The 14,277-nt window shown below is 49.7% G+C and overlaps 1 protein-coding gene across 3 annotated transcripts in view; it reads left to right on the top strand.

The window, feature by feature from the left end:
* Nucleotides 1-14,277, top strand: part of Col4a2 (collagen type IV alpha 2 chain) — a 134,070-nt gene that overhangs the window by 69,389 nt on the left and 50,404 nt on the right. The gene's annotated exons all lie outside the window — the stretch shown is intronic.

Here is a 14,277-nt window from a genome sequence, read left to right as displayed (position 1 = left end):
GCCTATAAAACTGTTTTCTTCTTTAGTTACATAAAACTACTTTTGTTTTTTGCTCACATCAAGAATTTTATTTTTTTTTAAAAAAATTAGTTGCAAATTCCTGCCAATTTTTCGTTGTAAGTTTTTTTTTTTTAAATTGGCAGTAAAATTCAAAGAATGCACACATTGGGGTGCAGCTGCTGAGTGCCTGACGTCCTGGTAACTGTTGTAAAGGGAATATAAGAAACAGATAGAAGGGGGCACTAGGGAGATGGCCAAGGGAATCGGTTACCCACCTCCTGCACAGTTACCGGGACTGACAACCCCTGGAATCCCAGTTGCAAAGCATGGCTTAGAGCAATCCCAGGGGGAGTCATCCTTGGCTACAAGTGGGTCCAGGCCATCCTGGGTTACACCGGATTTTTTTTTTAAACTACTTGAGTGTTAAGTGTCGTGGGTCAACCACAGACCCTACCAAAGACGCCAGTCCTTCCCTGAATGATGAACTGAGGAGGACAATGCGGTTTGCCCAGATGTTGTGTTGAAGTTGGCCTCCAAGTTTGTCTGGCCCTGGACCTGTAGTTCTGCAAGTCAGACTCTCTCCACTGGTGGCTTTCTCACAAATGACCAAAAACAACTGTGCTACGTTGAGCCTAATCTTGTGAAACCGTTCCTCCTCCGAGGCATGTCATATTATTCCCTGAGTGACACAGTGCAGTTTTGAGAAATACATGAAAAAAAAATTGGAACTTTTCAAATACCACTTATGTTTTGGGAGATTTTCCATGAAACTGATTGAAATGTAGATTCCCACACTCTGACCTAATGTACTTTAATCTTGTCTTGCGTCCCATCATCTTCCTAGCAGGAAAGCCGTGAAGCACCTGTTCCTCTCGGAGGGAAACTGCACGAATTCTGGCCGGGTCTGTGTGGGGCTCACGCTGGTGTCTCTAGGCTGGCACTTCCAGAAAATCCCTCTGTAGGATGTGCCATCAAAATTCTCAATGACTTGAGTAATGTCCCCAGGGCTAAGAGAATCTAATGTCCTTGAATGTGGGCCTTGTTAGCAACACATCCAGTCACCGTGTGCAGCTGAGTCGTTCTCCAGTGCTCAGCCAGCTGGAGTTCTGGGCTTCACGAGGCTTAGGTGGAACATTTGTGCTAACTCGTCAGTCACGTCCAACAAGTAGGTCCCATCTCCCCAGATACTCATACGAAAGTACATTTTGTTTGTAAAGGCAGTCTTGCAAGCACCTCCTGGACCAGTTTTTGTATGGAAGAAAGTTCTCCAGCAGATGCAATATTTAAATAAAATCTGAGATGTTTTCTAAACATTAATTCACTGCCCTTCTGTCCAGAAGAGAACTCTATCTTTCCAGAGAGACTCTGAGGTGATCCTTATCAGTGAACAGCCCCACCTCGTGTGGAAAGTCCTTTTCATAGGTATTCAAACAGGAGTTCTAGGTTGTCTCTAGAAAGTAGGAAGACCCTTTGAACCAAGGTCACTAATTTGACCTCCGACTCCATGAGTGTAAGCCTCCATTTATTAATGTTTCTGTCAAAACATCCTAAACCAAGAAAATGGTCACTGTGACTTTGACATTACCTTCCAAAGGAAGGAAAGTTTCACCTGCCGGGCCTGGAGGAACCATTTACAGCTGAGTGAGATCCGTAAGTGAGAGGACAGAAAAGGCAGTGGGTAGGATGTGTGTCCTAGGTCGCTGTGCACTCTGGGGATTTTCAGACACAGTGCTCTGGGCTCCCAGGGAAGGGTCTGGAGGTCACCCTGCCAACAAGCTTTGCATTTTGTGAGTTTAACAGAAAACTACTTAAGAAGGAAATACATTTCTTAAATCAACTTGTTTCCCAAGAAGGAGATACAACCCTTGGGGCTTCCAACGCCTCCTAACGAAAAACATCTGTGGGACTTCCGGAATTTTCCTCAGGCCTCAAGCACACACCCACACATTTCCAGTTCTTTCCTAATCATGAGGTTGGCTTCCACCGTCTTCTGGTTTGACGGCCAACTCTTCCATCCGCTTGTTCCATTCCATCCTTTATTCCGACTTCGTGTCCCGTGTTGATACCACGCTGGGTCTCTGCTATGGAACAGAGCGGGGCAGCGTCTTCATAGGGCCTGTCATTGAGGAGGGTGTCCTCCGATGCTCACAGGAGTCACCCCATCTCGAGATGGTCTGATCCATGCTTTTTCAAGCAAATAAGAACATAATCATGCAACACAGAGCACGTGTGTGCCACAGAAACCCCAGGAAGGGGTTCACCCTGTGGACCCAGGGAACCTAGCTGAGGTGTTTCTGGGATAGTAGGGTTTGGGTTGTATGTTTGCCTGAGTATATAGAATGAGCACAAATGCTTTTTTTTTTTTAAGCTTCTGCAGAGTCCGCCTTCATTTTAGAAAGTGCTCAGCTGTGCTCCTTTCTCAGGAGAGCAGTCCTTGATAATGATGCCAAGTGTTTGCTTCACCACTGCATAGATTCTGAAGGACTGTTGATCTAAAGGGACTTGAAAACCCCCACTTTGTGCCTCAGAATGGAGGTTTGGGGGTTGGAGTGATTTAATGAGGGGCACTTGCTAATTGGCTTAGGTCCCCAGACCCACACCCTTCTGTGACTCCAGCTCCAGAGACTCCAGCGCCCTCCTGTGGCCTCCATGGGCACTGCACACACAGTGCTCATACACACACACACACACACACACACACGCAAGCAAGACAGTCCCACAGCCAGGCACCACATATTCACCGCTCATGGAGGGTTCTCTGCTTTGCAGGCAGTGCCTGTCTCCTGTGCTCACGTGGACAGAGTAGTGTCTCTTTCATCAGGGCACTAACCCATTTATGGGGGGGTCTACCTTATAACTTCAGCCCCTTCTGATAGCACCTCCTTTAATATTAATTAGAGAAAATTTCAATTCAGCACAGGGGTTCTGCACATATTCAGACCAGAGTAGTTTCTGTCCAGATGAAACAATTTGGCAAATAGCATAAAAGTGATGGATTTCAAAGCCATTTTCTTTCGCTGTTTGGTCTTTAATGCTAACACTTCTGGGTCAGCTGAGTTCTTCTGACATAAAGACAAAAGTGGCAGAGTGTGCAGTCAGAGGAGCCAGGCTGAGGTCTGAGGGATAGCAGCATTTAAAGAGCCCAGGAAGAAATCCAAGAGAGAAGAGGCAGGAGAGGTCCATCAGGGCCGTGTGCCACCATGCCAGGCTCAGTGGGGTCTTTTAAAAGCAAAGGGCTTGTGTTACCACCCACCTGTGAATACATTACACTGAGGGGAACGGGCAATGTCCAGGGGGCACTCTCTGTGGTCTTGCTTTGTGGGAAGGGTCACTGATGAACAACCAAGACAAGAACAAGCAAGTGAGGGCTCCTTATAGCAGCAGAGAGTGCTGTGCTGAGCCTCTGTGCCGGGAAGGAAGACTACAACCAGCCCGTGGTAGTCAAGGCGCTGCCTCCCAGATTCTTGTCCAGCACATCAAATCCAGAGTGATGCTACTGTTTTGCTTGAAAAAGATTAATATTTAGATCACAGAAATCATTGCCAAAGGAGCGGTTAGTAAACTCTCTGACCACATGAACCAGAATTCCCAAATGTAAGCCAGATCGTGGGTTGTTGCTCACAACCGTGCATACATCTGCCTGAGATCAGAGAGTCAGAGAGGTCCGCTCACACTGGGAAGCCCCCGTAGATGTGTTGAGGGATTTAGAGAGAGGGAGGGGTGACAGCCAAGTGTGGCCCTCAGCAGTCACGGGTGAAGGACCCCAATGCTGAGTTGTGCTTCAGGGTTAGCATTATCACCTGGCCTTGAAGAGGTTACAGGCTAAGAATGTGCCTGCAAATGTGGAGTTATACTCAGGGACCATTCTGTGCCTCAAACACAGGCAACACCCAGCCACCCAGTTGCTCTAAAGAGAGCACCTATAGCTGGCTGTGAACTTCTGTGATAACAGGGCTTTAAAAAGAAACTTCAGGTTTGGGTTATTTGTGATCTACGAATAAGCCAAGGCGCTTTCGCCCAGGTACCATTGGGAGCTTTTTAAACCTAGTGCTGTGTGTGTACCACGACGGAAGTTGGGGAGGGGAATATGCCACAGCATGTGCGTGGAAGCCAACGACCACTCCGTGGTGTCAGCTTCCTCCTTCCAGAGGCTGACCTTGGTCCAATAGTCCTGCTTTTCACACGCCATCTCTCTGCCTCACCAGCCCAAACGCAGCTTTCACCAGAACGCCTACGTTTTGCTTTCTCTCGCGCTTTCTCTCCTTCTTAGATATTTTTCACACCTTCGAAATGTAAGACACATAGAATCGTCCACATGTATGTGCGTGTGTGTGTATGTGTGCACATGTTTTCTTAGATAAATAGGCAAGTGATATATGACAGATGATAGATACCAAGATGATGATAGGCACATGGCAGAGATGGACAGGTGATGGAAAGAGGCATACATGTGGTAGATTTAATGGGGGATGGACAGATGGGTGGATGATGGACAGACATTTCTCCTGAGAGTACTGACTCCCTCTATGAGCAGCTGACTGCTTGGTTGTCTTGCCTGCTAGAAGGTGGATGGAGACTGGTCTTCCACGCTTGCCTAGCCTCTGGGAGCCTGGAGGGCTTTGCTGCCTGCCTGTCAGGAAGGAAAGCACTCAGACTGACCCTGCATAAGCCTCTGGTGTCCTGGAAGCACACCCCGGTGGTCCTGCTGGGGAGGAGGACAGGGCAGTTACAAAGGGATGATTCCTGGGCATTCCAGACAGTTAATGGAGCAGCCAGGTGGGGACAGATAGACAGGATTCATGTCAAACATCTAGTCAGTCACCTTTGCAACCACACACGCTCCACCACACACATACAAACACACACACAAGCATCCTGCGGCCTCTGCACTGCACTGGGCCCCTCGAGATGAAAAACAGGTTCCCGAGGGATTTACTAGGGAAGTGTGAGAAGCAACTAAGAAACTAGGACCATATCAAAGACGACTTATCCCAATATCAGCTCGAAGAAAAAGCAAGGAGCAGCCTTTCCAGGGAAGAAGAAAGAGGAGGAGGAAGAAGAGGAGGAGGAGAAGGAGGAGGAGGAGGAGGAGGAGGAGGAGGAGGAGGAGGAGAAGAAGAAGAAGAAGAAGAAGAAGAAGAAGAAGAAGAAGAAGAAGAAGAAGAAGAAGAAGAAGAAGTAGTAGTAGTAGTAGTAGTAGTAGTAGTACCAGTACCAGGGAGCTCCATAGAGGCCAGAAGGACCACACAGATTTAAGTTAGACATGACACACAGTTCCCTTGACTTCAGAGTGCTGTGGAGGTAGCAAGGTAGCAAAGGGGATACCAGGGTGTGGTTAGGGAGAGGAAGCCCAGAAGCTAACGAATGGGTTATTACAAGGATTGGAGCAGGAGGTGATGGCACCTGGAGGAGATGCGAGAGGAAAGGACGGCGTGGGGACATGGGGGACAGGAGCTCCATTTGAACACAGATGGATCCTTGGGTGTGAGCCAAACACCAGAAGTGTCTCTGCTTGTCCTGAATTGGACTCTAGAGTCTTTAAAAGGGAGATTCAGGGTTACTGTAGGACACGGGGCCACAGGGAATAAGGCCTAAGTTGGATTTTCAACATTCTGTGGTTAGGGATCTGTGGATGTTTGGGCAAATGTCCAGAAGGGAGGGGGACCATTGAGAGAGAGATTGATGTCCTAACAGGGTTTCGGGACAAGAGCTGAGTTTGGCTAACTCCAGAGTTCCAGCTGACAACTGCTGAGCCAGCACCCGGGCAAAGAGTTTGTTTTAGGGAGGAAGGCAGTGCAGAGCAGGGCGAGAGGCCCTCAGCTCAAGTGCTTGTACCTGTTCACGCTTCACAGCAGAGTTTGGTTCAAGGAACAGCAGGAGAAAGTGATGGATGCTTCGGGGGGCCATCTCTGAGTGAGGAGCACATAAGTTCCACCAAGTAAAGGACCCACAGTCACAGCTGGCCATGGGAAGTCAGGGGAGGCCTTGGTTGCCCCTCCACTGCTCTCAACCCTTCTGCCACCGCAGCTTTCCTGTGGGCACAAGTGGTGTCACCATTGAATCTTCCACGGCATGCCAGCCTAGCCAAGATGGCCACACTGGACCATCCTTGGGAATCGGGATGGGACTGCTGGGGTATGCATGGCTGTTCCTGTGCAGACAGATGCCTACCCCTGTCACACTGCAAGCTAGAACGCCAATGGGAACCCTGAGCACATGGAAGGTGAGGACAGGCACACACGTGGATACTCCAACAGTGAGAAGCTTAGGTCATCTCTGAAGGATATCCTAAATGCCAAAGAAAGCCAACATCTTCAGTGAAAATCCTTCTCCCTGGCTGCTCATGAAGGAAATCAGGTGCATCCCATCTTGATTACACAGAGGTCACTGACCCTTTGTCACACGTATGGGCAGGATGAACCTCGAGAGGCTGAGCCATGCTCAGTGTCTACTGCCATTTTGTTTTAGAAAATTGCTACCTATATTTCTTCTTTAAAAAAAATGCCATCAAAGGTGGGACTTGACACTTTCTCCTGGTCTCAACAGGAGCTCCAGGCTCTACAGTGAGGCACAGACATACATGCAGGCAGAACACCCATAAAGTAAAATTAAAGAAGAAAGGAAAGAGAAAAGAAAAGGAAAGAAAAGAACTTGTTATGTGTCATGAGAACATGCCCTGCTGAGTCACCCTCTGGAATGCAGAAGACTGTCACTAGGTCTTGGGCCTCCTGTCTGGGTAACTGAGCCATCCCTGATCTCCCCACAGACTAGATGGAAGATTGGGCTCCTGTGTTCTGTTTTCATTTTTGGATATGTGTTCGGTATTATCGAAAGGATCATCTTAGATGGAAATCAACGGGGGGGAGGAAATACAGGACACTAGAGTCACTTGCAGAGCCACAGTTGGCTGTGAGCTCTGCCTCTTAGTCACTGCCCAGAAGACAACCTCAGCCTGGGGGCTGGGACAGTGTCGTGGTCGTTCTGTAGGGAAGCACAGCCCTCAGGGACTGGAGGGTCTTCTCGTGAGACTCGCCCCAAGAAGCAGATCCTTCTAAAGGTGCAGGGAAGAAAGGCTGTGTGACCTGGTGTGGACTAACCACCAGACTTCAAGGATTAGGGCCAGAGTGTAGCCCAGTGGCAGAGTTCTTACCTACCACGTGAAGGGTGTGGGTTCTGTCTCCAGCAAGGGGCTGCGACTTCAGCGTAATTGGTGTGCAGGGTGCCTGCCTAGCATACACAAGGCCCTGGGTCTGATCCCCAGCACAGCATCCAGCATCCACTGTGCATGGGGACTCACACTGTTATCCCAGGGGAGGTAGAAGCAGGAGGATCAGAAGTTCAAGGTCATCCTTGGTTATGTAGCATCTGAGGCCAGTCTGGACTAGACGACACCCTGTCTCAAAACATAAAAACAGCAAATAAACAAAAAATGCTTGAGAGGCCACATGAATATGAGAAAAGAGGAATAGAAAATGTCACCTCCCTTTGGCCCTTTTGGGCTGGAGTACACTTGTCCCAGGTCAGGTGAGGTCTCTCGATAGAAGGCATTCTCAAGCTTTTAGGTTCAAGTGACACCCACTTAGGTGCCTTATAGTGGCTCCTCCATCTCCGATGGGGTTCCAGCCATTCAGAGACTGCAACAATCTCCTCCCTTCTCAAGTAGGTCGTGGTAGCCAAACAGCATGCACGGCCACCACCATTGCTCTGCTGCCAACCAGCCAGAGACTCTGTCTGCCTTCAGGCTGTCCACTATCTGTGGTCTGCCTCCCAGCCTCTCAGTGAGAAGTCACTTTTATACCCATTTATCTTGCTCATCACTTTTATACCTTTTTATCTTGTTCCTAAACCACACTGCTGCCAGCAGTGCACTGATAAGCCTCTGTGTGTTTCTTTAGGACTGAACACCTGCGGGACCTGCAGGGCAGAAACTTCTGTCTACGCTTCTTCCCCCAGCTGTTTGAGAGACACTCCTGTCCCCATTAGTCACACCTGCCCTGCCTTGCCTGGTTTCACACCTCAGTTCCAGCTCAGCTCTGTCTGCAATGAGCATGCTTAGGCTGCCAGTGGGTCGCCAGAGCCTCATGGCCATTTCCCATGCGAACTGAATGCACAAGGCTAGCTGACCACACTCCTGCCTCAGTTTCCCCGCAGAGCATGGGCATACTAATGATATGTGCTCCTGGTCTTTGTAGGAATTAAAATCTAATGTGTTAAGAAAGCTGGAGATGACTCTAAGCAAGAATGCCCCAGATCCAGGCCTGTTAGGTGTGTTCTGACTCAATCCCGGGGAGGAATTCAGTCTAATGTCACATAAAGTTACTGTTGCATGGGCCACCAAGGTAAAGACAGAGTTCAAGCACTCTGTCAAAGGGGAGAGGAATGTGACAGCCCCTTGGACTGACTGGAACCAAGCAGTCACAGTTTTCCTCGGGATTATTCCTAAGGGAGGTTAGCACCCATGACAAATGAGGGGCTTACCCTCTTGTCCCCAAGAGATGAGTGATGTGACCCTGGAGAGGCTCAGAGCCTTCAAGTCAGAGGGCAGGTTTCCTAACAGGCCTCGAGGCTGAGGCCGGCTGCCGCCTGGTGTTGACCACTCAAATTGCACTTTCGTCCCCTGGCTCTGTTCCTCCCACCAGGAATGTTGACTACATTTCAAAACTGAGATGCTCAGTAAACATTAAAATTCTTCCTTTTATAGATTTTTGCAGGCTGATGTCGGTACACACCCCTGATTCTTTGAAACTCTTGACCCTCCCCCACCAAGTCCTACCCATCGCTGAGCACGTCCTGCTCACCATGGGCCGTTGTCCACAGAGCAGCCAGGTTCAAACATTACCAGCCCTGAGCCTCCTCGAAGGAGGCTCATCCAGCATTCCACAGCCCTGCCCCACCCACACCTCAGCTGCCCACGATATTTCATTATCTAATCAGATGCTGAGCATGGTCTGATACACAGGCCTCCTTCCATGAGTCTGGGTGGTCTCCCTGATGATTTCATCGTGAGAGCCTGGGCAGCATTCCGTCTGCTGTGCAGACAGCTAGGCCAAACTCTCCATGGAGCCAGCAATCAGCAGTTCTACAGGGCTGGTGTGGGGCTAAGGCAAGAGGAAGTATTTCCTGAAAGGCTCAAAGAAAGGGTCTACAGAACTTGCTGTGACCGGGACAGATGAAGGTGGTGGGCCTCCTCCAAAGGGCATCCCCCTTTGGCTGAACCTCAGAAACTGTGAGGTCGTTATAATGGTCTCCAAAGGGGTTCAGACTGGGGGTGCAGATCAGTGGCAGAGCACTTGTCTCACATGTGCCAGACCCTGGGCTCAGACCTCAAAACCGCAGAAACAGGAGGAAAATGCTCTAATGATGGAACCGGGTGGGAAGAGCCAGGTAGCGGCAGGGTGGAAGGTGAGTGCCCGGCCGCTCGCAGGCTCTTGGTGGGAAGAAGCGCTACCAGGACGCCAAGAACTGCTGAGGAGAGAGGCTGAAGTGAGACGCGGGCCCAAGCTTCCCAGGTGCACAAGTGCAGAGAAGAAGCTGCCAGAGGCTGTACTAGAAGGATGTCAGAGAGCCCTTAATCCAGTTAGGGCCGGCCGGACGTACCTAGTTCAGAGCCCTTTTGTTTTCAGCAGGATTTGGAGAACCAAACTTTTTAATCTTGTCGACTATTTTGTTATGTGATTTTTGTGTCTAAGAAATCTTTTACAACCCAGAGTTTCCCTGATGATGATGGTGGTGATGGTGATGATGGTGGTGGTGGTTGACTGGGGTTTTTTTTATGTTTATCTCTTTCATTTGAATGTGATCCATTTCAAGTGCAATGTTCCTGTAGCGTCCTGAGACTAGAGCCGAAAGTCTGCTTCCTCACATGGGTATTTTATTTACTTTAACATTTTTATTACACACACACACATAGACACATATATTTGTGGGGGAGGGGCACACTCGTGCCTTGGCATTTGTGTATGTGTGTTTCAGTCAGAGAACAACTTTTGGGAGTCAGCTCTCTCCTTCCACCGTGTGAGTCCCAGGGATGGAAATCAGATTGTCAGTCTGGACAACAAGCGCCTATGCCCACTGAGCCATCTCACCAAGTTCGGCTGTTCTTTACGTTTTAACTACAATCTGCTAAATCATTTGGAGAGTAGTTCAGAGGCCCTGATCATCCTGCATCATATAACGAACCCAACATTGCTTAGTGTGTCCTCTCTAACTCGCACTGTGATGATCTAACATGTTCACATGCGTGAACTGGAAATCCTTATGAACACAAGAGACCGTCTGGAATTCCGGGGTAAAGAATAAGTCTCTGGGTCCTGAAGATGTCCGCCTATGCGGATGTCTCGCATATTTTCCAATGTGTGCCACTGGGCTTACAGAAATCACAAGGACTTAGGGATTCCCCAGGATCTGCAAGAGCCATGGTCTGCTGCCCTCAGAGGAAGGGAGAGTCTGCAAGGAGCTGGAGAGGGCAGGAGGCTCTGTGACTAGTGCCCGGGGAAAGGTGAGACAGGAAGGGTCAGCTTGGAAGGAGCGGGAATTTCCTACCATTCAGCCTTGGGCTTTGCGTCACTGGGGTCTATTCTGCTCTAGCAGGAAAGGCTGCAGCCAGACTGAGCATCCTGCTGGTCCTGTCCTTGGAGACAAGTGTTGGGGCTTCTCTGGCCTTTGTCCCGATGTCCGGGCACATCTGCATGCTCACAGTCTGATGACACATTGCCCTTTTTCCAGATGTGAAGTTTTCCAAGTTCAGGAGCACTCTCAGAGGCTAGGAGACTAAGCCCACCTCCTGCAGAACCAAAGAACTTAATAAAGTTGGCTTTGAATTTGGCCTCGCCCTCTGCCAGAAACAATTGGTGACCCAGGTACACAGCAGCCATGACTCCAGAAAGGGGAGAAGAACAGGATGTCGAATGGACAAACCCCTGTCCTGTTTATTCCGTCTCGCAGGGAAATTTTATTAAAGTTAATATTTAACTGACAAAATGTGTTTACCCACTGCCTGACTCAAAAACCAGACCTTTCTCTGAGCTACAACTTAGTCCTAAAGAGATCTTTTTATTAAAAGATAATCATCTACTCCCATAAGGGCCCAGTGGAGGGATGTGGGGTGGTAGGACATGGAGATATTTCAGCAGCAATGCACACAGGAACCTCCAGGGACTGTGTGAAATACAGATTCAAGTTCCAGAGCCATGCCTAGGACACTGGACTTCTAATGAATTTAGCGAGGAGTTGCAATAGCCCCACACAGAGACACAAAGACAGAACTCATTCAGCTAGGAGCTAGGCAGACAGCCCTCGATGCTAACCCTTTCTAAGCTTTTCTAAGCTAGTTATGGCTCCTCCCCACTGGTGCTCGGTCCTTCTCCACGCCATCACCAAGGAACAAAATGGGATTGCTGCTGTTGACCCTCTGGTGGGCCACCTCCCTGAGATGCATGGTGGAAGAATGGTTTTCATTGTCCCGCTTCCTGGGAAGCCCATCCCTGTGGATAGAATGGGATGGAAGTGGGGGTACAGCAATGCTCTTATAGGTCCTTTGCAGTGTCCCAGGCTTGTAAGGTCCAGTCTGTGTCCCTCCACTATGGAGATGGAGGCTGAGGGAGGGAGGAGATCTTCAGGGACACTGCACGAGTTGGAAGAGCTTTGTGGGTTTGGGAGTTTGAGGTTGGTGTGTGGACACCTTCTCTCGGGGCAGTTTTATTTTTAACCTCTTTATACAAGGAAAGGAAGAGATGGAAGTCAGCTTTCAGGGCTGGACTTTTCATCAGAGGATGGAAGCGTCTGCCGCCGCTGATTAGCACGAAGGGAAACCCTCATCACCTGCGTGTGCAGCTGCTGCCCACACTCCACGGCACACTTCCCCACCAGGCAGGACGTCCTGGGGAAAGTCCCAGCCTGATGGTCCAGACACACCTCCCAGGAGCACACTGGGGTGTGCACAAATGCCCAGTTACTCCACAAGGCAGGGTTTAGCCTGTCAACAGGAGCCAGACCCAGGCCCCAGCATACGTTCTCCCCAGATACCCCCTCCCCGTTCCCAGAGAGAAGCAGCCTGGATGCTGTGGAATGTTTTAGTCCATCAGCACTCAGGAGAAGTTGTTCACATTGACAAGATCGGCTAGAACCAAAGAAGAAGAAGAAGATAACATTGTTGCGGGTGAAGTGAGATTAGAGCATTTCTGGTAGGACCGTGAAATGCTGCAGCCACTGGGGGAAACATTGAGTGTAGCTCAGAAACATAAACGCCGGACTGTAGTGGGATTCACTGAATCCGGAGACTAGACACTGAGCACTGACAGGAGGAACTCGGGCAGACGATTGACAAACGTGCCGATAAGAGAATTAGTCAAAGTAGCAGAAGTGGGATGGGTCAGCAGGATGGCTCAGCAAAGAAAGTGTGTGCAGTGCACCCTGGAAGCCTGTGTTTCAATCCCCCAGGACCCATGGAAAGGTAGCCAGAGAGGCCTGGCTCCACTAAGCTGTCTTCTGACCTCCAGATGTCTGCTACGGCTTACACGGCCAGGCACACACATACAGAAACACTCTAATATGCCCATCAGCAGAGGAAAAGACAGATTGTTACATTCATACAAAGGAAAAATAATAAGCCATGAGTATGAGGTACTGGTCTGTGCCACCGTGTCAATGAGCCCCCAAAGCGTTACGCTAAGGGAAGGAAGCCAGACTCGGAAGGTCACACACACATCATGTTTCTGTCGATTTGTAGAGCAGGGAAACCAACAGAGACAGAAGGTGGCTGCCAGAGACGAGGGAAGAAGATTGGGGAGGGACTGCTTAATGGGTTTGGGTTTCCCTCTGAGGCTAGGCAAGTATTTGGGGTCTGGATAAAGATGAGGATTGCATGGTGAGGGAAACTGACAGTGTGCTCCAGAGAAGACAAGACTAGAGCTTACCCCGGAGGTAGACGCCTGTCCAAGAAGAGCAGGTTAGAAGACTCCTGGCGGTGGAGGAGAAACGAGTCCACGGGGCATGCTCTGCCTTTCCCGTCAAGGGGGCCCAGGAAGGGGTATGAGCATGAGGGATAAAGGTGGCCTGTGCCCCACATACGGGTCCAGGGGCGGCTAGGGACCTGTGTATTCCCCGGGTGTGGAATGTTTAACCTCCCTGGCAGACTAGCAGGGTGTGAGCAGTAAGGATAGATGCCACTGTGAGAAGTGTCCCATGCCCCTGGAGTGATCACTGTAAACGCTGGCGGTGGGGGGGGGGGGTCTCCACCTGACATGGGGAAATGAGGGTCCGCCGCATGTGTCTCATTCCAGGAGAGCTAGATCCATCACCACCACAAACTAAACCAAGATGCATGTGTCTAGAATAAAAGGCCCACAAGAGTCAAAGCCAAACTATGCTCTTTTCCCAAACACACAAACAGCCGTTACACCAAAGTGCTTCAGAGGCAGGGTGAGATCAGTGGTCCCTGTGCAGTCCGCAGGGCCACTGTCCTCATGAGAAGCCACACAGTAGGACCCGTCTCTTGTCTGTAGTGTTCTTCAAAGTGGCTAAGAACCACGGACTCCACCACTCAGGATGCTGAGTCTGCCCCGCCCTGGCTGGGCATTTGCTGGTGCGGCATGGCTGAATGATGCCGAAAGGCATGAAGGATGGGGGAGGGGAGCCCCATATCTGCCACTCAGACACTGACCCAGATGGAGCCCCAGGGACCTTTCCAGACTCCCCTTGGGTTGAGGAGGTAGGGTACCTGAACTCTGGGGTGGATTTCTAAGTCACTCCTACCCATCTCTGTCGTCAAAGAAGGGGACTCTTCCACCCACAGACCCGTGACTCCTACAAAAACCAGTAAAAGAAAGGCATGACAAGCCCTGAGTAAGGTCTCCCTGCTCTCGGATGGCACCTCCATGACATCACCCCATACCTCACCTCCCATGAGACTTGTCTTCTCATTTAAATACTGTGAGGCACTAAAGATGGCCTCTCAACACTCAGTAAAGACATGCATTTTACAGTAAAGACTGTCCGTGTGGACAATGGAGGAAAAGACCAGAAGCAAAGATGGACAGGTCCCCCTGTCCCCGGGGCAGCTCAGGGATTAGAAGTATGTCAGTGCACAGGTCTTGACTCCTTCAGCAACATCACATAAATGGGACCCTTTAGTATTTGCTATTGCTGGTTATTTCATAGGCATATGTCTTCGGAATTCATCCCTGTTGGAACATGTGTCTGTACTTTCTGTTTAAGGTTGAATAATATTCCATTGTAAGGATATACTACGCTTTGTGTAGCTCCTGTATGTATTATACT

The sequence above is a fragment of the Chionomys nivalis genome, chromosome 20 (assembly GCF_950005125.1).
Source record: "Chionomys nivalis chromosome 20, mChiNiv1.1, whole genome shotgun sequence".
In the NCBI taxonomy this organism is placed as follows: Eukaryota; Metazoa; Chordata; class Mammalia; order Rodentia; family Cricetidae; genus Chionomys; species Chionomys nivalis.
This window is presented reverse-complemented; position numbering and strand designations above follow the sequence as displayed.